Genomic DNA, 22,556 nt, shown 5'->3' on the forward strand with positions numbered 1-22,556 from the left:
ACCAGGCTCTGTCTGTCTCCACACAAAATGGTCTCAGGGGTTTGGCTCACTCTGAGAGACTACAGATTTATACTTATCCACTTTATGTTCCGTTATTGTCGAGCAGTTATGAGAATAAACTCGATGTAATATAAGAACGCAGTTACGAGAATAAACTCGATGCAATATGTCCATGAATGAGCATTTATTTGGAGCAACTTTGTCTTTTTTTGTGACCTTACATGGTGGGGTGCAGGCAGCAGGATGGCACTAGGTTTGGCTTTTGACAGCCTTTATCCTGACTTCCTCAGTCTAGGTTCTAGCTTAAGGACATCTAATGAGGAGAAAGACAGTCAGCTAGGGAAAGCTGGGCTTGGCCACACTTTAGAGGGCTGGAATGGGATATGCCAGTTCTATCCAACTGTATCAAACAAGATATTGTTCACTGGATTTACCATGGACAAGGTTGCCAGTGTACTGTTGCGACAATTGGGTTGCCATCGTCTTGGGCTGCTGTGGTAGTAGGAATGTCATATCATTTACCATGGACAAGGTCGCCAGTGTACTGATGCTGCAACAGGGTTGTTGGTGTGAATCTAAAGATGCTGGGGTTGTAGGATTGTCATAGCACCAGCACTGATGTTATTCTGTAGGTGACCTAGTGCATATCTAGTTTAAAAAGATACAAATGAGAAAAGTGTCAACACTCACCTTGGTAGATTGTCGCCTCGACACAGAAGGTCTCTCTATCCTTCTCCCTCGCAGTACATCAACACATCAATATGGGATGGAGATGATGGAGACCATCTCCAGAGCCCTCGTATGTGTGGAGGCTGTTACACAGATGGCACTCTGACCATGCACACATATTTGGGTGCTCAGTTTTGCCAGTGAACTGTAATGAATTGTCTGGTGATCTATTCAGTCTCCTGACCATTAGCAGCCTGTGAACACTCACTAATACGAGACGCAGGCTTCATTTTCCATGCCTCTGATCTCACAAAGCAGTGGGCGCCTAATTCACTACAATGAAATGAGCCATGATTACTGAGGCAGAGATTTAATATATCATGGAAAATTAAGTCGATTTTAATAAATGACCCATCCAGTTGAATAGCCCACATATGCTTACCATGGAGGAGGGGATGTGCCAATGAGGAGGGCGGGCTATTTTAACATGCGTGTTAGAAGATAGGGTTGAGGAGGGTATAGGGGGACAACAGTCAGCAAACCCCCCCAGGAAACAAGCTGCTAGAAGTCAGCACTGCCTGATGTGCTTCTGTTTGGTGCCGGGTGTGTCTTCAAAAGCAACGGAGGGACAATTTAAGCAGTGGGGTTTGCTTCAGTCATCTCAATGGCTTGTATGGACTATTACTTTTAGGGGTTTATCTGGTTGAAATTTTGTGTATAACCCCCTGCCCTCCCAAACCCACCATACCCACCCACCCCGTCTAAGTTGGAACACTCATGTCAAAATAGCACACAGTAAGTAAAAGATGGTTTGGTGCATTTGCTTATGATGGAGGGTGAGGTAGAGAGAAGTAGAAATGCCTTCATAAATCATTCTTCATGTTCCAACTCAAAATAGTGCTCACATGATAAACGCTCCCAGTTTACTGGAACCTAGTTGAACTGTGAACAATGAGCCTGTGTGTGTGTGTGTGTGTGTGTGTGTGTGTGTGTGTGTGTGTGTGTGTGTGTGTGTGTGTGTGTGTGTGTGTGTGTGTGTGTGTGTGTGTGTGTGTGTGTGTGTGTGTGTGTGTGTGTGTGTGTGTGTGTGTGACAAATCTGGAAGCAGTTTATGGCCAGCCACACCGCACTCTGTGATTTGACAAACCGTGTCAATCCTAGTCTTTAAAGGACTGCACAACATGGAGGGCATCCGAGAGTCATGGTTCCGACGTTCTATTGTTCCATCTGTGGGACGGCAACATTCCACAGCATCCATCACCATTCATTTCTCTCCAAATACTTATTCTTTCTCTCCCTGCTGCCTGCTATAGTCAGACACATGAAAGGTCTGGTTAATTTGTGACTGTGGCGGTATACATTATCAATATCTGTGACTTACTGTACTGGCGCTAACCCCAGACAAACACAATCATCTGGAAATGGATTATTTTAATGATAGGAAGATATCTCTAAATCACATATTTCCTCTTTAATGTTTGTCTGGCAATGTGACTGTGGTGCATTATAAAATGTAGACTCTGTCAAGAATTGTTATTTTCTTGAGAAATAGAATCAAAGAATAAAGTGAATTTGATATTGTGATGTTGATATGATGTACAGTATATTTATTTTCTTCATAACAGCTCTGCTGCAGAACTTTAGTAAAATGTATTAGCTGTGATATTGCATAGCACTGTGCATAAAATAAAGACAAATCCAGTGTTTGTAAAACCATAAAACTTAATTTAAATCCATTTGTCAAATACATGACATTTAAAATGAAACCTGGTGGTATACAGCTGTAGTCAACATCAAAATGAATTTACCAACATACAGTACAGTTCTCACATACAAAGAGGAAGTTGATCAATCATATAAAACATTAGTTTGTACGTGTTGTACTATATTTACTGATTCGTTCTTTTCAGTGTTTGTCTTTCAACTGAGCAAAGCAGAAATCCCAAAACAGAGTCTATAATAAAATCACAGCATTACTCAGTCATATTCCACAAGACCCATTCTAAACATCCCCCCTCTGTTCTCTATACTTCCATTCCAGATAATTATGAAACCATCCAAATGGAGAAATTCATGCTTGAAGCAAGGGACCTAATCTCCCTTCTGCCTGTTTCATTCCTCTGTATTTAATTGATAGAAATTGCACGCATCAAAGAAAACGCACACTGAGATTTAATGGGCATAAAATGGACATTAGCATTTTAAAGAGTTGGATTAACACATTAATCCAGGCAATTTTCATCCAACTCCTTCCAATGAGATGGTCACAGTCACACAGGCCTCTAATGGGGTTTAACTGGCGTTCTCATTTAGCTCCGCTTACAGGGATAACGCCAAACTTTTAGTTTTTAGGAAGGGGAACGAAGGGCTTAATTCCTCCTCCGACTCTTTGAAAAGCAAGGTTTTATTAGAAATTAACAGACGTTCACATGACACATTACACAAGTGGTACAGGAGTGGAGTGATGTGGGACATGCTGAAGTTTTGGAGCTGTAGCTGTGGCTGAGGCATGAAGGCACCAGATTCAGATGTTCTATCTGCTGCTTAGGGAAACTCAGGTGTGGTTGGTGTAACAGAAGAACACTATGGAGTAGGTTTGCCATACTGTACATGCTGCTAACATCTGTGGTTGTTGTGTTGTGCTTGTGGAAAGGCTCAGTGCATTGTTGAGTACAGAAGCGAGTACGTGAAGACTGGTAGGCCTACATGAAGTACTGTAGGGCTGTCCAAGAGCATCAACGTATTCTTACTCTGCTCACCACGAGACACACAGATGAGACTCATTTTCATCGATTTGCTGCGGATGTCATTGTAGAGATGAGACAGCAGCGGTAGATCAATGCTCTTTAATGCTCTACCAGTGAGACATGCTCATGTGTTTGTGGTGTTGTGGAGAGGATCGAGCAGAAAGTGACTGCCGGGAGGTCCCTGAGGAGTGCAGGATGTGTTTCATGTGCGAGGGACAGAGTCATCACTATCATGCACACAGCAGCAGTACACCACCCATGCTACGATCCAACATCAATAACATGAAGTCCCTCCATGGTGGTGTTTAGACTACACGCAGCGTCTTGTGATGCAACATGTCCCCCACAATGGTACACGCTTTCATTTCCCTTCCCAACGCAGACGCTCTTCCCTTTTGTTCTAGTCATTTACACCACATTTTATGCACACACAACATGTAAGCCTTGGTGTACCTCCATGCTAAGAGAATGTAATATGTAGGTCATCAAACAGAGAGACTCGACTGGGAAGAGGAGGGAGATGTTGTTTGTGAGAAGGGAGGAAGCCTCAGGAGAGGAGGACTGACTGGGGGGGAACAAGAGAACGAACAAACAAGAGCTCCTTCCTTCGACAAACTGTTAAAACGTACTTACAGTGGGCGATTGTCACCAGGTAGAAGTACAGAAATACCCCCCATCTCCCTCTCCGGTGAATACTTTATGTTATACCTCCCATTCACCTCCTCCATCCTTCCTGTGCCATTATCGCTCCTACATGAGATTGCACTCAAGACGATGTCAGGAATTTTTTATTACATGGATTGTGAAAATTAAACACTGTTTCTGAATGAATAAACAACAGAGTCTGGAGCTTTTTTAGAGTGAATCCCCCTTTTTGGGGCACACATTATTAGAACAGTATTATTACTATTTAATCTTGAGGAGTCATCACTGACATCCCTGATCACACACAGAATATAGACCAACACCAGGGACAGAGAGCTCTCAACTCCTCCTGACTGGTCCTGGGCTGAGTGCTTCTACAAACACCTTTTTTTAGAAGGATGTTGTGACTTAAGTGACCTTTGGAAGGCAACACGGATGACATGTGAACAGACAGGGAACACATCCTGAGTGATTTTAAACATTACCTCTGCATAACTCTGTCTGAAAGTGTGGAAGTCAGCACTTTACCTTCGAGGGACGGGATCACCACAGCATGCCATTGAGGTGTATTCATATCTTACATATCTTAAAGTATTTTATTAGGATGGTCATGAAAATACACCCAGTGGCTGGACATGAGCACTTTTAAACCATAATGAATAAGAAGGGGGGCCTGATCCTAGATCAGCACTGCTACTTCGAGACACTTTGTGAATGCAGGCCCTGATCAACATGATGGACGTCTCGTCCCTAAATGCTCCCACTCTGCTGACAGTGACAAACACCTCCGTCGTCTATCTATAGTACATACCATTCACACACATGTTAAACAGACAATGGGCTTAAGAGGAACAGGAGAGACCCTAGACCTCCACCATGAGAGATGAGTGTTCACATTCCAATGGTAATCACTCTGTCACGGTCAGCACTTTGACTGCAGCCAGAAAAAAACCTTAACTTGGCTCAAACCCCCATCCAAAATGTCAAAAACAAATCGACAACACCACCCACCACTACCATTCCATGCTCAATGGATGAATCACAAACGCTTAGCCGTGATCCAATCTTTTTCATCCCCTCTCTCCCTTGTTAAACCTACAACTGAAACAAAAAATCTGGTACAAATTTACTAAAAGAAGAAAAATAGTGATAAAGGAAAACGTTCACCCAGGGGGCAAACAATGGGCTGGATATTTCAAACAATATCCAAGCTCTGTTTTCCTTTCCATCGTTGTGTGTATAATTACAGCTATCTACTCTGTCTGATGTGCATTAGCGGCTTGAGCGATAGCCAAGGCACTTGAACAGACTAAAGGACCAAAAATGTATTGCAAAGTGCTCGTCTTTTGACATGCCTTGGCCAGGGTTCCAACAGCGTGGAAACACGGGTAAGCTCTGACGCTTTCAACCTCCAGATAAGGATCAACTTAAGTCAGTCAGACACTAGGCTAAGTGGAATCGAATTTTACATAACAGCCCTCAAAGAACTCTCAACCAGTAATTGAATATATACAACTATTAAAGCCCTGTGCTTGTAAAGTTAATGGAAATAAATAAAACAAAAATCATATTTGTCATTAGTACTGACAAAAAACATCTCAAATGATGATGTTACACTGTTTTATAGCATTGATGTGTCTTTTTAATCAGGATCATAGTCAAGATAGATAGGTTTCCTTCCAGCAGAAATCACAAGGCTGTGAACAGGTCTGAATGGTGGAAACAGATTAGTAATAACCTGTTTAATATAACTAAACATGGTGAGTGTGTGTGTGTGTGTGTGTGTGTGTGTGTGTGTGTGTGTGTGTGTGTGTGTGTGTGTGTGTTTTATGCGTGGAATAGATCCATCCAGCCAGCCCAGGTCTGATGTGCCTCGCCGGCAGCAGTTGACTCGACAGCCCTGCCAGCCGTTGTCATTTCCTGGCAGCTAGATTACTCTTGGGGTGGCATTTTCACAGTTGTCAAGAGAAGATTTAATGGCCAATTATCCTCAGATAAATATATCTCTGCAGAGATGAGGGAACCATCAGACGATTGGGAGAATATGGGTTCTTCTAATTGTTGGGCTAAATAAAGAGGAGAAAAGAGGGACAACATGTCTGGTCAGAGCCCCAGGAGACTGGCTCCCCTTCCTACTACCCATCAACCACCACTTCATCAGACCCGAGACAGAGACGGCTGTGGAACTAGCCTGTAATAAACATCACTGTCTGTACTGTAAATCATGTGTTACACTCCTACAGTACAAAGTTACATGGCTTCATTAAAAAGGGTGTCAACATCGTTCTCAGAGAGAGAAAGAGACGCCGCTGGACTTTTATTTCCACTGGCAGCATCTGTGACAGGGAGGGAAAGAAACTGCTCACTCAGAGGGTGACAGAGGTGACAGAGGTGACAGAGGTGACATCCAGGCCAGTATGACTGTACCGCAGAAGCCATTTAGAAAGTCATTGAGTTCACGAGCAGGCCAGTGTAGGGTTATGGAAATGACATACAACAAAAGCCCCAACAATTTCCCTCTCGATGCCCAACTTCACAACCTTACTCGCGCCCTCCCAAACCCTAACACTCTGAGCCTGGTGGTATAGCCAGGGAAACACTAAGGCTAGCTAGCCTAGCGGTGACAGAAAAAGGCTGGTTTAAGATCCATGTAGGTGGACGTCTATGTCGCTAGCAGGTTTGCAGTGTACTGCTGTCTGTCAGTGGAGATCTGGGGTGGCGGGCTGAGTGGCCTGCAGAAATGTCAGCTCAGGTTAATGACAGTGGCAGTCTCAATCGCTGGGGCAAGGGAGGGTGTATGTGTGCAGGATGGTGTAGGGGATTTCATGCCTTTGGCACCAGGAGGCTCTGATAATGATGCTGGGTGGCAGGGAGCACGTGTCCTCTGACTGCAGGGATGATCTAACCCCCTGCTACAAACACAAACACACACAAACTCCTGCCACAGTGAGCCAGTGTACCACTGACATGTGTTACACATGACGAGCCAACATGGGCAGTGAGGCTTATCTGTGTCACTGTGTCATCTCCTCCCAGCCATGAGTACAAGTACAGCTGATATGACTCTGAGCTTACTGTAACACTGAACCTTATGCTCTGGGGTTGAACATCACTGACAAGGGCTATGTCTGTCCCTCCAAAGTTTCAAACTTAATAAGGAACCTCACTGTCCCTCTACAGGATTAATGAGTGTGATGTTAGTGCTGTGTGTTATGAACAACACAAATGTGATGTTACATCACATGTTACACACTACTGATGCAGGTAATGAGAAATTACATCAACAGAGAAAGAGAGCAGTCATCATAATCTCTGCGATTTATTTGTAGATTTTATCAGAGCTGACACATGCAAATAGGACCCTCCAAAAAATACATTCTTATTTTGTTGCAAAAAATCGGAGTACAGAGTTTCAGCTAAGGCATGACAATAAGCGATGGATTTAGCAGAATGATTAAGTTCTCCCTCTCATCGGCTCTATCATCATCTTTGTTGTGTACTGTCACGGCTCAACCCTGCCACTCTATTAATTATACCGCAGGCCGCCCTTCAGGTAAATCTCATTTTTATTAAAGATAATATTCTGCTATTCAACCTGAATCATACCTCCTGACAGAGGAAACCACCAAAAGATAGCGAGAGAGAGATAGATAGAGTGAGAAAGAGAGAGAGAGTGAGAAAGAGAGAGAGAGATAGACAGTGAGAGAAAGAGAGAGAGTGAGAAAGAGAAAGAGATAGAGAGATAGAGAGTGAGAGACAGAGAGAGAGATTGAGAAAGAGAGAGAGAGAGTAAGAAAGAGAGAGAGTAAGAAAGATTGAGATACTCTGGGAGAAAGGGACCGTAAATCTGTTTGTCTGACTGTGGACCTATGTGACCACATTTGTCCAACTTGTCTCAGTAAATCTTAATGTATTGTAATCACAATCATGTACAGTATCTACAGTGGGGAAAAAAGTATTTGATCCCCTGCTGATTTTGTACGTTTGCCCACTTACAAAGAAATGATCAGTCTATAATTTTAATGGTAGGTTTATTTGAACAGTGAGAGACCGAATAACAACAAAAACATCCAGAAAAACGCATGTCAAAAATGTTATAAAATGATTTCCATTTTAATGAGGGAAATAAGTATTTGACCCCTCTGCAAAACATGACTTAGTACTTGGTGGCAAAACCCTTGTTGGCAATCACAGAAGTCAGACGTTTCTTGTAGTTGGCCACCAGGTTTGCACACATCTTCTGTCCCACTCCTCTTTGCAGATCTTCTCCAAGTCATTAAGGTTTCGAGGCTGACGTTTGGCAACTCGAACCTTCAGCTCCCTCCACAGATTTTCTATGGGATTAAGGTCTGGAGACTGGCTAGGCCACTCCAGGACCTTAATGTGCTTCTTCTTGAGCCACTCCTTTGTTGCCTTGGCCGTGTGTTTTGGTTCAATGTCATGCTGGAATACCCATCCACGACCCATTTTCAATGCCCTGGCTGAGGGAAGGAGGTTCTCAGCCAAGATTTGACAGTACATGGCCCCATCAAATGATGTGGTGAAGTTGTCCTGTCCCCTTAGCAGAAAAACACCCCCAAAGCATAATGTTTCCACCTCCATGTTTGACGGTGGAGATGGTGTTCTTGGGGTCATAGGCAGCATTCCTCCTCCTCCAAACACGGCGAGTTGAGTTGATGCCAAAGAGCTCAATTTTGGTCTCATCTGACCACAACACTTTCACCAGTTGTCCTCTGAATAATTCAGATGTTCATTGGCAAATTTCAGACGGGCATGTATATGTATTCTTGAGCAGGGGGACCTTGCGGGCGCTGCAGGATTTCAGTCCTTCACGGCGTAGTGTGTTACCAATTGTTTTCTTGGTGACAATGGTCCCAGCTGCCTTGAGATCATTGACAAGATCCTCCTGTGTAGTTCTGGGCTGATTCCTCACCGTTCTCATGATCATTGCAACTCCACGAGGTGAGATCTTGCATGGAGCCCCAGGCCGAGGGAGATTGACAGTTCTTTTGTGTTTCTTCCATTTGCGAATAATCGCACCAACTGTTGTCACCTTCTCACCAAGCTGCTTGGCGATGGTCTTGTAGCCCATTCCAGCCTTGTGTAGGTCTACAATCTTGTCCCTGACATCCTTGGAGAGCTCTTTGGTCTTTGCCATGGTGGAGAGTTTGGAATCTGATTGATTGCTTCTGTGGACATGTGTCTTTTATACAGGTAACAAGCTGCGGTTAGGAGCACTCCCTTTAAGAGTCTGCTCCTAATCTCAGCTCGTTACCTGTATAAAAGACACCTGGGAGCCAGAAATCTTTCTGATTGAGAGGGGGACAAATACTTATTTCCCTCATTAAAATGCAAATCAATTTCTAAAATTTTTGACATGAGTTTTTCTGGATATTTTAGTTGTTATTCTGTCTCTCACTGTTCAAATAAACCTACCATTAAAATTATAGACTGATCCTTTCTTTATCAGTGGGCAAACGTACAAAATCAGCAGGGGATCAAATACTTTTTTCCCCCACTGTAGATCACCATTATACTCCATGTCTTCACCCTTGTCGTCGTCTTCATCATCATCATCATCCCAACCATTATCTGCTAACTCTTCCTCCCATGCCTCCCCCTCGTCTCCTCTCTCCTCCCCTCCTCCCCCGGTAGTGGTGTGTGGGTAAAATAACCATATTACAACCTATGTGTTTTGATAATTATGTTGTTTGCTCTATAAGCTGTTAGTTCATATGCCTTGACACCGTGATATATATGCCTAAGGCCGAGACATTAAGAAGACATTAAGAATAAATTCAACCACACCTTTGTTTTATCACAAAACTGGAGAGCAACCTCTGTCCTATGAAGTCCACAAAGCATATTGTATGTAACAAACGGTTACATGACCTACAGCATGGTCAAGCAAGTTAATGTTGCCAATCTTTTCGGACAAGTAAACAACTATTGATTTAGAACCACGGAGTTAGGCTACCACAAGTCACAAAGAAAACAGAAGATGTCTCCACTATCTAGTTACATAATGAACTTCCATCCTCTCAGACCAGGGGCACAATGTATGAATTAAAGGTTGGATCAGAATAGCCGTTATAATCATTGGCTAGTAGACCTATGGAGAATTAAGTAAAACCACACATCCAAATAACTATCTACAGCCATGGCTAATTTAGGAAAGGGCCAATTTTAGCTAGCTAGCCACTGGAGGACAACAACGCAATGAGATGCAATAATGATTTTTTTTCTTCTGTCAATGACACTTGGCTTTTGATGTGATTAGTGTGAAGCCAAATCAAAACTGGCTTCCCCTATTACTTTTCTTTGGGCACCAGGGCCATTCACAGTTGAGCTCAACACTGATTTTATATATATTTTTTTTATCAAGGGAGGCCGAAAGTGCTCGCTGCTACAATGCTATGGACGGCAACAATATCGTACTCTTTTTGACCAGACAGCATCAGATAGATGGACTACACATACAGAGACAGAGGGGCGCTGTTTCACACGCTTGGATGCTCTCTCCGGTGAGATACATTCAGCCACGTTATTTCATGTTTTTTTTCTTGGTACATTTTTTGGGGAAGCCTGGCTTCCCTTGGCATCCATAAATACACGCCACTGTCCTCCCCAGTCTCCACCATCACACTTGTCCTATTTACATGATCACCATTGACATTGTAATGATTTGTCCCATTATGCATGCAGAGCTGGACTGAACAGGTCTGAACAGCCAACAACCGTGTTGACACAATCCTGACAGCCTGGCACGCTCGGTCACGTCCCTCCCCAGCCTGTCTCAGGTGGGATCTCTGGTTCCCTGGTTCTGCATAGCCCTTCATTTACATTGGATTACGGTAATGTGCAGCCTTATGGGTGTCACTTCCTCTCCTCTTCACAATTTGGGGAGCGGGTGCAGCCGAGCCAGGGTGTACAGGCCTAATTGTGGTGCTGCTGCTACCTGGGCTGGCTGCTCACTGAGCCCTGCTGGCAAATCAAGTGGGGCAGGCAGAGGCTACATCCCAAATTGCACCCTTCTCCCTATATAGTGCACTACTTTTGATCAGAGCCCTATGTGCCCTGGGTCAAAAGTAGTGTACTATGTAGGGAATAGGGTGTCATTTGAAACACAGACAGAGAGTGGTACTGAGCGTGGCTGGCAGTTGGTGTCTGGTGGCTGCCTCCCATCCTGTCTCCCTTCCTTCCCCAGGCTCATTTGTTTGCCTCCAGTTGTCAAGCGTGAATATCACTGTGTGCAAATTACCTGCCTGCGCCTTCAAGGAGGCCCCTCCTCCCCACCCACCCCGCTCAACTGACGCCTGTTATGTCCAATTAGACTCCCAGCAGCTCTGATCAGCTTCCTCCAACTAGGACTGCCTGCACTACTACAATAGGGCCCTCTTGCCTACACTCTAAAAATTAGGGTTTCAACAAGGGTTCCTCTAAGATTCTCAAAGTTCTTTGAAGTACCTTAGAGTTCTTGGCACTGAAAATTAACCCCCCAAAAGGTTCTTCCAAGAACCCCATAGTTGGTGGAGTTCATCAAGGAACCTCCTTAGTTGGCGGGGGTTCTTGTAGGAACCTAACTGCCCAACTGAAACATTTGGATTTGAATTTGAAAGGACAGCAGGAGCAGGCACGTACTGTAACTGGAAAATGTAAAGATCTCCTCAATTTAAGGTAAGGTTTCTCCCTTGTATGATGTACATTTTATGGTATCTTATGGTATCTTTTCATATTTGTGCAAATCTTTCTAAAACAGAAAATTGACACAATTCAATGGATATCAATCAACAAAGAGGTAAGACTATGTACTGTATGCTATAAGAAAATGTTGAAGGCTAGCTGTATTGGGTGCAGATGACTGAACTGCTCCCTTTTGTGTCTGTAGGTATCTGAACAAAATCGGAACAAAATCCAAGGTATGAATACTGTCATGTGCACGTTTTGTTAATCAACTGTATAATATATATAGTTGTATTCACAGATTTCACCCTGCCTACACCTCTGATAAATATAACTGGAAACCTGTTTGATCACCATGCACTGCAAAATCCTTCTGGCTATGGATACGAAGGATATCAACACATTAACATCAACACGCCAGAGGATATTCCCATTGGACTTGGGCCTTTACTGGGAGTTTACCTCATATTTGGAATTTTTTATTCTGCTTTGACATTTAAATCATAATAAACACTGAGAACTAAAATATTGTGTTATTGTTGTTATTGTTATGCATATTATTATTAATCATAATATGGGAGGGGGGATAAAAAAATGAACCCCAAAAGGTTCTTCAAAAGGTTATTCGAGGATCCATTAAAAGGGGTTCTTTGAAGAACCCATTTAAAGGGCTATTGGAAGAACTTATAGGGGTCCCCCACAGTTTCAATTTGAAGAACCCCTAAAGGATACTCCAGGAACCTTTTCTCTTTAGAGTGTAGACTCTCTGCTGGGTTTCTGCCGTTTCCTACACACAGCTTCAAGGGATGAGTTACTCAGCGATAGGATCTCGAGAAGAGAGAGGGACAGACACTATTTTAGAGCCAATGCATCCCTAAACACACACTGTACATTATCTTTTTGATCCTGACTCTGAGTGCATACGTTTGTGATCATACACACTGATATGACAAGTGCCACTGATACAGTATGTCCACTGTTCTCAGAGTAAAGAGAAAACTGTAGAGAACTGTACAGTCAAGACACTCTCTATCACAGGTTTAACGATGCCTCTGGTCTTTACTGTATCATGTTTATAGTGTATTGGTGTATTGCATAAAGACTATGGTGGTGCATTGTCTGGGACTGCGCACACTGGCTGGATTGGGTTTACTGTTTTACTGTTGCTGTTGTTGTTTCAGTCTTTGGATAGTTGTGGTTCTTGACATAGTCCACTTGTAGAGGCAGCATTACTCAGACTGTGGCCACGTGTGATACCCACATTACGATGAGCAGCAGCTCTCAGCTCGGACCACCCCTGGCCTTTAGCTGTACCAAACAAAGGGAGGCAGAGAGAGTTCAAAGATGGTTTTGTTATGTGTGCTGTCATGGTGGCCCAGGCTGGATGCTTTCATCTTATCTCTCAACGATGCCTCTCTGCCCAGAGGGATGATGTCACAGTGGGGTCAAGCATGAATATGAAAGAGAAGGCAAGATGGCTGCCAAGAGGCTTGTGGGAAGAAACACATTTACCTCAGCTTTGCCCTGAGAGTGCAAGCAGCTAGACAACATGTGGCACACACAGGCTTACACGCCCACAGAGCCTGAACATAGGCCTTCTGTAGGCCCTGTAGAGTGGCCATAGGCCTGAGTACAGAGCACTGTCTCTCATCAATAACAAGCGTTATAATTCTAGATTTCCAGTTTGTGAGTAGTATGGATGCAGTCAAGGAACATGAGAACATTTAAAAAAAATGTTTACAGTTGTCACGGAATTCTAGGACCAGTGGAGATGCGGAATCAGGCGCAGGAGACAGAGGCCCGGAGCAACAGTGTTTTAATGCCACGGTAAACAAAACACAATAGCCGAAAGGCACAGGGCGTTTAATAAAGTCCGCCAGGGAAACACATTCCCAAAATAAAACACGAGGAAAAGCGCACGGGGCGCAGCCCGGCAATAAATCTTACACAGGCCAGCGAAACAGGCCACACACACAACTGTCCTGAGTGGACAATAAACAATCCCGCACGAGAACCCAAACTGAAAATTCACACTAAATAACCCCCCACTAATGACAGACACGAAACAGGTGCGGGATAGACAGACAAAACCAAAAGACACAGAAACATAGATCGGTGGCAGCTAATAGGCCGGCGACGACGACCGCCGAGCGCCGCCCGACCGAGGAGGGGCGCCACCTTCGTTGGATACTGTGACAACAGTACAATAATACAGGTATTGACAGTACAGACTTTTGAAGGAAAAAGGAAAAATGATGTTAGAAGGGTGTCTAGCTGTTGTATGCCAAACATGGCCGTAAATGTCAGTGTTGAGCTGAGTGTCGTGTCAAGAAAATAATAAAACTGCTGAAACTAGATTCCCATTTCTTTTGATTTCTTAAGCCACTTGTGCCACAATGGTTTATACATGTGTGTCTTTCATCACTTGTACTTTTGCCTCCACATCGCATAAAAACACAACACATGCAATCATGCAAAATAGCTACTCCTTGTGAGGCATTCGTTCTGCCTGGGTAGCTAGCATGCCCTTTGTTTTAAAGAATCCCCAATGTTTTTTACCCACACCCACTTTAGAGAGGAGCGCAGAGGAAAACACAGGTACTCAGACTGGCGCTAGGCTCCATGTGTGAGTGTGTTGTGATTGCTGTCTACACTATCTCCCTATTCCTTTCTTCTGGAAACTGTACATGTACGTAAATCTCATGTTTTAAAGATTCTTTTAATGGGAATCAAAGTCTAAATATTTCAATAAGGCTGTTGTATTATTCAGTAGAGTCATCTGACAGAGGTAGAAATCCATGCGCCCCACTCCACTGCCATGCAGGTACATGGCTTCAGCCGGCAATATTACAAGGATTAGCATGGCATATGAAATATTTAGTGGATTTCTCTTCCTTCTAAAAACCTAATAAATCAAATGACTGCCAAATGTCATTAAAGTGATGGTCCTTTGACTGCGTAAGAAAAGAAGGCTTTTCATATTCAAATGTGGGGAGAAAGAAATGAAAAGGAGGAAAGGTTACTTGGTTTAGCTGACAACCCCCAGTGCCCTACATTGGCGGGTAAGGGGTAGAGGAGCGATAGGAGGAGAGGGGGGTGGTGACGGAAAAGGTATTGTCTGACGTGCCACGTCTTGCTGGCACGTCGTCCCCCCTCTCTCCCAGCGCGGTGCAGGGAGGGCGTCTGGCTTGTTGTTTTGATTAGTCAAGCACTCCTTTAGTGAGGTGTCACGGCCCGGAGCGGCGGGCGAATCACATGTGGGACTAGTGGGACGACCAGCTGTCTCTCTGGCTGTGTCCCAAATTACACCCTATTCCTTATATAGTGCACTACTTTTGACCAGCACCCATAAAGCTCTGGTCAATCGTAGTGCACTATGTAGGAAATAGGGTGCCATTTGGGAGACAACCTCTGTCACCCCCTGTCACCGCCATTGTCGCCTCTCCTCCGCTGGATGAACAGATGATGGACAGATGAATGGCATGTCCCTTTCTTTCTCTCTACCCGCTCTCTCGCTCCGCCAATACAGAGGATTCATCGATATTCAGCCCGTCACCCATTCCACCCGGCCCCCAACCTTCCCTTATGTGTTCTCTGTCATTATGATTCATTCATATGTAAACACAGAGATAAAACATATGGGACTCATTTGCAACAAATCAACGGTGACCCAGGCAAACTTCACTCAACGATATCCATTGTGAAGGATGCAAGACACTTGGCATCTGTCTGCGCTTCAAGTATTATTGCCTTATTCATTACCAAAGTGTGTCATAGAACAATAACCAACAAATGAAAATGGATGTTTCTTTGTAATCCTAGTGTCATAATACTCATCAAGGAAAGTAAGTGATTTCCGCTATGAAGATGAGGTTATGATTATGCCCCTGGTCCAGGTCTCTTGAGACAATGGGGGGAAATGATCTGATTACAGGAACATTAGACAGTGTTTGTTATAGGAGGTCTACAGGGAAAGAGGCTTCACCATTCACTACATCTGAGCACCTTGACTGACACCTGTCCTAGTTAAGAACATCGTCAACAATGACATGAATTTAAAAAGAATGCACTGAACCAACACAAATGTATATACTGTACCTTTGCATATACATGATAAGACTCCCTCATAAGGCTAAGGTATGGAAATGTGATAAACAGAATAAAACACACATCTGGATGGAGGAAAAGAAAAGCCTAGCTAGCTCCAGGACAAAACAAATGTCCATTTTTGATGTCGTGAAACAGGACCAAGGGGAGCTCTTTCTTAATCAATGCATTATACATCAAATTGCTAATGTTAACTCCAGATAACTTGAATATGTAAAATATTCATGCAGAGCTGTCGAAAGTTTTTTTTCTTTCTTCTCTTCTCTTCTTCACGTTAACTTGACTTTTTTCTCCATTAATTATCATGCCCAGGAGGTTTTCAGGGAGAGCAGGGAGAGGAGAGGAGCAGCCATCAGCCTGAATCATCTTGACAAGGCGGCATGGCCCAATTACACCAGAGCTCCATCCAGCTTTGATGTGGCGGAAAAGCAGAGAGATAGGGGCAAATCGCACAGCCATATTATGGTAATGATGCGATTTAATCCTGCCACTAAACTTTATGTAGCTTGTTTAAAGAAATATGCTTACACTAATTACAGAGACTGGGAGAGAGAGGGGTTGGGTGAGATTGGGTGGGTCTGAGGGTGGGGGTGCTGGTGATGGGGGGGGTGTTTCGACTCTAAAAAGTGCAGCTCATAAATGTTGTAAACGAAAATGAGACAAAGTGAACTTATCTCAGTTTAATTATACATCCAACATCGGTGAAAAGGTGAGAGGGGGGGTGTACATACACAGACTCAGAACCTATTGGGTGATCATCTTCAATTAACACATCACAGGAAGAGAGAGAGTGGTAGAAGAGATAGAGAGATACAAAGAGAAAGGGAAAGAGGGATCCAGAGAGAGAGGGAGAGAGAGAGAGAGTGGGGAATGAGAGGGAGAGACTGTGGGAAAAAGAGAAGACGGAAGAGTGGGTAAACGAGGGGGAGATCCAGAGAGATATGAGAGAGTGGGAAAAGAGAGGGAAAGGGGGAGAACGGGGGCTACAATGAAAGCATGATAATAATCAGGCTGTAATTAACTTGTCACTTCAATTACAGCTCTTCAGATTGGAATTGTCTTGGGTTGCGGCACCGAGCCCTGTCTATACGCATGGTTAATTAGTCCAGCGAATGGCCGTGCCCGCTGCATCTCTCCCCACGCCGCCGTCACGCCTGCAGCACATTCGTTTATTGTTACAGGTGATTGGTCATTGGCTAGCATGGAGCCGCTATACACACACACATCAAATACATTATGAAGCTGTGTGCTGATCGCTCATCAGAGAGAAGCCATCAGAATCACCTAGACATCCTCCAACAGAAACTAACTGAGACGTCAGTCTTGATAGGTTAGAATATAGAGACTAAAGATGATGACTGAAATCCACTGAATTATGAATAAATACATTAGAGAATATCCACACAGCTACAAGTGCCAGAGGAGGAGTTGAGGAATCAACCCTGACTGGCTAAGCTAGCAATGAACTCACCTGGCTGGCACATCTGATATTTATTCAGGCCATCATAGGTCAACACTGAGAAGTGCAATGAGAAACGGGAACCTCAGACCATCTCCACAGGTATCTGTACATAGCAGCGGGGTGGCCACCATTACAGCTAAAGTTACAGAGAGCAAATTACCTGAATATGGAAGCCATGTTACATCAAAATGACACCAAACACATGTGTCTTTGATCTCAAAACATTTACCAAATTTGAACATATCCTTTACTTTGGTAATAATGTTCCCCTGTCCTTTATCCCAGGGCTTTATGTACTCATTTATCATCATTCCACCTGGTTGGTCAATCAATCTCCAAAGCAGCAGGCCTCAACCCATATGTTCAAAAGGACACATGGAATCCCAGATGGTGTCAGCATTCAGACTCTCTTATCTAAAGTAGCAACAGTGGGAGTTCGGGTTTAAAAGCCCATATGAATATCACTAAAAACAACACTAACACAATGCAGAATAGACACCTATCTGTATGCTTTCTAGGGATACAAGTTTGCCTTTAGTAGTATCTGCTGTATATTCATGTATTACTATGGTAAACATCAACTGGTATCAAGAGGTACAAAAGGCAACATCAGGAACTGTTTTGCATCTTTCTTAGAAGTGCAACAAAGAGATTAAGGATTCTAAGAAATACTTAACTACATGAAAGTGCAGTGATAAAAATACACTATTTAGACAAATAGTACAATCTCTAGAACATTCTGTCCTCTGTGTTACCTCTCTTTCTCTCTCTCATTGTGGAGAGACGTTTCTCCAGGGACTGATGAATTCTTCGCACTTTGTTAAGATTCCTATCCAACAGAGCACATTGTTATGACTGCATGTGCAGTTGAAGTCTGAAGTTTACATACACTTAGGCTGGAGTTATTGAAACTATTTTTTGACACCAGTAATTTTTCCAACAATTGTTTACAGACATATTATTTCACTTATAATTCACTGTATCACAATTCCAGTGGGTCAGAAGTTTATATACACTAAGATAACTGTGTCTTTGAACAGTTTGGAAAATTCCAGAAAATGATGTCATGGCTTTATAAGCTTCTGATAGGCTAATTGACATAATTTGAGTCAATTGGAGGTGTACCTGTGGATGTATTTCAAGGCCTGCCTTAAAACCCGGTGCCTCTTTGCTTGACATCATGGGAAAATCAAAAGAAATCAGCCAAGACCTCAGAAAATCAAGTCTGGTTTTCCAAATGCCTGAAGGTACCAAGTTCATCTGTACAAACAATAGTACGCAAGTATAAACACCATGGGACCACGGAGCCGTCATACCGCTCAGGAAGGAGACGCGTTCTGTCTCCTAGAGATGAATGTACTTTGGTGCGAAAAGTGCAAATCAATCCCAGAACAACAGCAAAGAACCTTGTGAAGATGCTGGAGGAAACAGGTACAAAAGTATCCACGAGTCCTGTATCGACATAACCTGAAAGGCCGCTCAGCAAGGAAGAAGCCACTGCTCCAAAACCGCCATAAAAAAGCCAGACTACGGTTTGCAACTGCACATGGGAACAAAGATGGTACTTTTTGGAGAAATGTCCTCTGGACTGATGAAACAAAAATAGAACTGTTTGGCCATAATGACCAACATTATGTTTGGAGGAAAAAAGGGGAGGCTTGCAAGCCAAAGTACACCATCCCAACTGTGAAGCATGGGGGTGGCAGCATCATGTTGTGGGGGTGCTTTGCTGCAGGAGGGACTGGTGCACTTCACAAAATAGATGGCATCATGAGGCAGAAAAATTATGTTGATATATTGAAGCAACATCTCAAGACATCAGTCCGGAAGTTAAAGCTTGGTCGCAAATGAGTCTTCCAAATGGATAATGACCCCAAAGCATACTTCCAAAGTTGTGGCAAAATGTCTTAAGGACAACAAAGTCAAGGTATTGGAGTGGCCATCACAAAGCCCTGACCTCAATCCTATAGAAAATTTGTGGGCAGAACTGAAAAAGTGTGTGCGAGCAAGGAGGCCTACATACCTGACTCAGTTACACCAGCTCTGTCAGGGGGAACGGGCCAAAATTCACCCAACTTATTATGGGAAGCTTGTGGAAGGCTACCTGAAATGTTTGACCCAAGTTAACAATTTAAAGGCAATGCTACCAAATACTAATAGAGTGTATGTAAACTTCTGACCCACTGGGAATGTGATGAAAGAAATAAAAGCTGAACTAAATCATTCTCTCTATTATTATTCTGACGTTTCACATTCTTAAAATAAGGTGATGATCCTAACTGACCTAAGACAGGGAATTTTTACTAGGATTAAATGTCAGGAATTGTGAAAAACTGAGTTTAAATGTATTTGGCTTAGGTGTATGTAAACGTCTGTATTATCACATTATCACTGTATTATCACAGCTCTCTGTGAATGTGAGTACACAGGTAGGCTAAGCAGAACTTCCACTACTGTAATACATTATTTATAGTGTGTTGAGCTTTCTGGGCAAGGTAATACACGCAATGGGGCTCATTATACTTTATCAATGTATCTGTCTACATTCAGGCATAAGCACAAAGTCGATATAAACAAGGAGTTGTGCTTCCGCTTAACCCCAAAATACCTTCATGTTTTATGGTGTCTGAAGTAATATGCTCTTAAAACATTTGTTGGTTCATCCACCCCAAACCACTGCTGTAACCCACCTGGCATGGGGCAGCCCAATGTGAATGGGCCAGTGTTGGCAGATGGAGAGTATTGATTTATCCAGCTCAGTTGTTGCCAGAGCATCTTCACCATCAGAGGAAGAATCCTGAACCAGCCTGCTATTTCCTGTCTTCTTTATTTCTTGATCCATTAGCTGCTGCCTGGGACCACCGCTGCAGGCAGGCACATGAGAGATGTGTGTTACAGCCGAGCTTGAAAGCAGACAGCTTGTATGAGGCTGGCCAATGCAAGCTCTGACGATTGTTGTCCTGAGCTAAACAGTCGATTTCAGAAACGGACAGTAACAATTTACCATGGGAAAGTTATGGAGGCAGGGGATTTCTAACACCAGGGGTCAGGCAATAAAGTTCATAGCCAACGTGGTAGAACTTTATAAAAATCAAGCTGAACAATAGATTTGATCAACATAGCAATGTATTATTACAGTCAGTATTGATCAAGCTGATGTCAGAGTAAAGGTTAGCTTCATAAACACGATGATTGATGGTTTAGAGGGAGTCCTATGGGAATGGTAGGTCTCTGGTTAGAAGTTACACCCTTGTACGAAAACATTGTTCCTCTGTGAATGTCTGCCATTAGAAATATGTCATCCACTTGAGGTCATGCTGTCTTGGTCACTGGAGAGGACTGGAGAGGACTTGGCTATGAGCTGCTGGTTGGTGGTTTGAGAGGAACTTGATGACACAAACAAATGGCTGCTGGACTCTCTGAAGTTGTCTCAAATGGTGTCCCAAATGGCACCCTATTCTCTGTATAGTGCCCTATGGACCCTGGTCAAAAGTAGTGCACTGCATATGGAATAAGGTGCCATTTGGGACACAGCCTGTGAGTCGAGCCTATTCTTATTCACAGTGGACATCTGTTTGACAGTGGTCGAGCTCCGACCTCAAGCCTAGCTAGGCTTCTGAAGTGGTATTGACTGATATTGTCATTGCTGGACAACATGCAAACCTAGTGGTGATCTGTTTATTGTTAGCGGTTTAAAGTCTTGAGTCTTCGGCCAAAACAGCACACCTTCCCCTTTCTTTAGTGGGCCTCTGGGGCGTTTCAGATACTGGGAGAGGCAAGTGATAATTTCTAGAGCAATCTGTTTGTGATATTGTTATAATCATCCATGTGAAAGACACCTAACACCAGGGATGACAACAGAGAAGGGAAATGCATACCTCATGTATAACCTGGCATGAAAAACCTGATGGGAGTCGAGAAGAGAGAGAAGATTCAAATTAGCCCTCTTATCATATTAGCTCTTCCACGGTGACTAGCCAGCAGAGTTGGGTTCAAATAATATGTGAAATCATTCAAATACTGTTAGCGTTTTCTCTAGCATGCCTAGACTGCCAGATGGGCGGGTTTACAGTTTTGGGGCTATTCTATTGATAAATGTAGCCAGGGAAGTTCAATCAAGAACAGATAAAGTACTTGAAAATATTTTTCAAAGTATTTGAACCCAGGTCTGCTAGCCAATGGGTGGACTGCTAACCTGGACCTGACCCAACCCTACAGTAGATGGAAGCTCTCTGCTGTGTCTCAGATATTTTAGACAATATTAGCCAATAGCAACATACCATACTGCACTAGCTTCGAATAGTCCCCATGATATGCAACTTTGCAGGGAAGTCAGGAACCAATACAAACAGTCAGTTAGGAAAGCAAAGGCTAGCATTTTCAAACAGAAATTTGCATCCTGCAGCTCTGGGACACTGTAAAGTTCATAGAGAATAAGAGCACCAAGTTAACAAACAGATCACCGACCATTTCGAATCCCACCGTACTCCCACTATGCAATCTGTTTTCCGAGCTGGTCATGGGTGCACCTCAGCCACGCTCAAGGTCCTAAACAATATCGTAACCGCCATCGATAAAAGACAGTATTGTGCAGCCGTCTTCATCGACCTGCTAAGGCTTTCGACTCTGTCAATCACCGCATTCTTATCGGCAGACTCAATAGCCTTGGTTTCTCAAATGACTGCCTCGCCTGGTTCACCAACTACTTCTCAGATAGAGTTCAGTGTGTCAAATCGGAGGGCCTGTTGTCCGGACCTCTGGCAGTCTCTATGGGGGTACCGCAGGGTTCAATTCTCGGGCCGACTCTTTTCTCTGTATATATCAATGATGTCGCTCTTGCTGCTGGTGATTCCTTGATCCACCTCCACGCAGACGACCCCATTTTGTATACATCTGGCCCTTCTTTGGACACTGTGTTAACAAACCTCCAAACGAGTTTCAATGTCATACAACACTCCTTTCGTGGCCTCCAACTGCTCTTAAACGCTAGTAAAACTAAATGCATGCTCTTCAACTGATCGCTGCCCGCACCCGCCCGATTAGCATCACTACTCTGGACATTTACATTTTAGTCATTTAGCAGACGCGCTTATCCAGAGCGACTTACAGTAGTGAATTCCATACATTTCATACAATTTATTTTCTATACTGGTCCCCCGTGGGAAGCGAACCCACAACCCTGGCATTGCAAACACCAAGCTCTACCAACTCAGCCACACGGGACCGTGGTACTAATACTACCA

This window comes from Salmo salar, chromosome ssa26, assembly GCF_905237065.1.
Source record: "Salmo salar chromosome ssa26, Ssal_v3.1, whole genome shotgun sequence".
NCBI classification, from domain to species: Eukaryota; Metazoa; Chordata; class Actinopteri; order Salmoniformes; family Salmonidae; genus Salmo; species Salmo salar.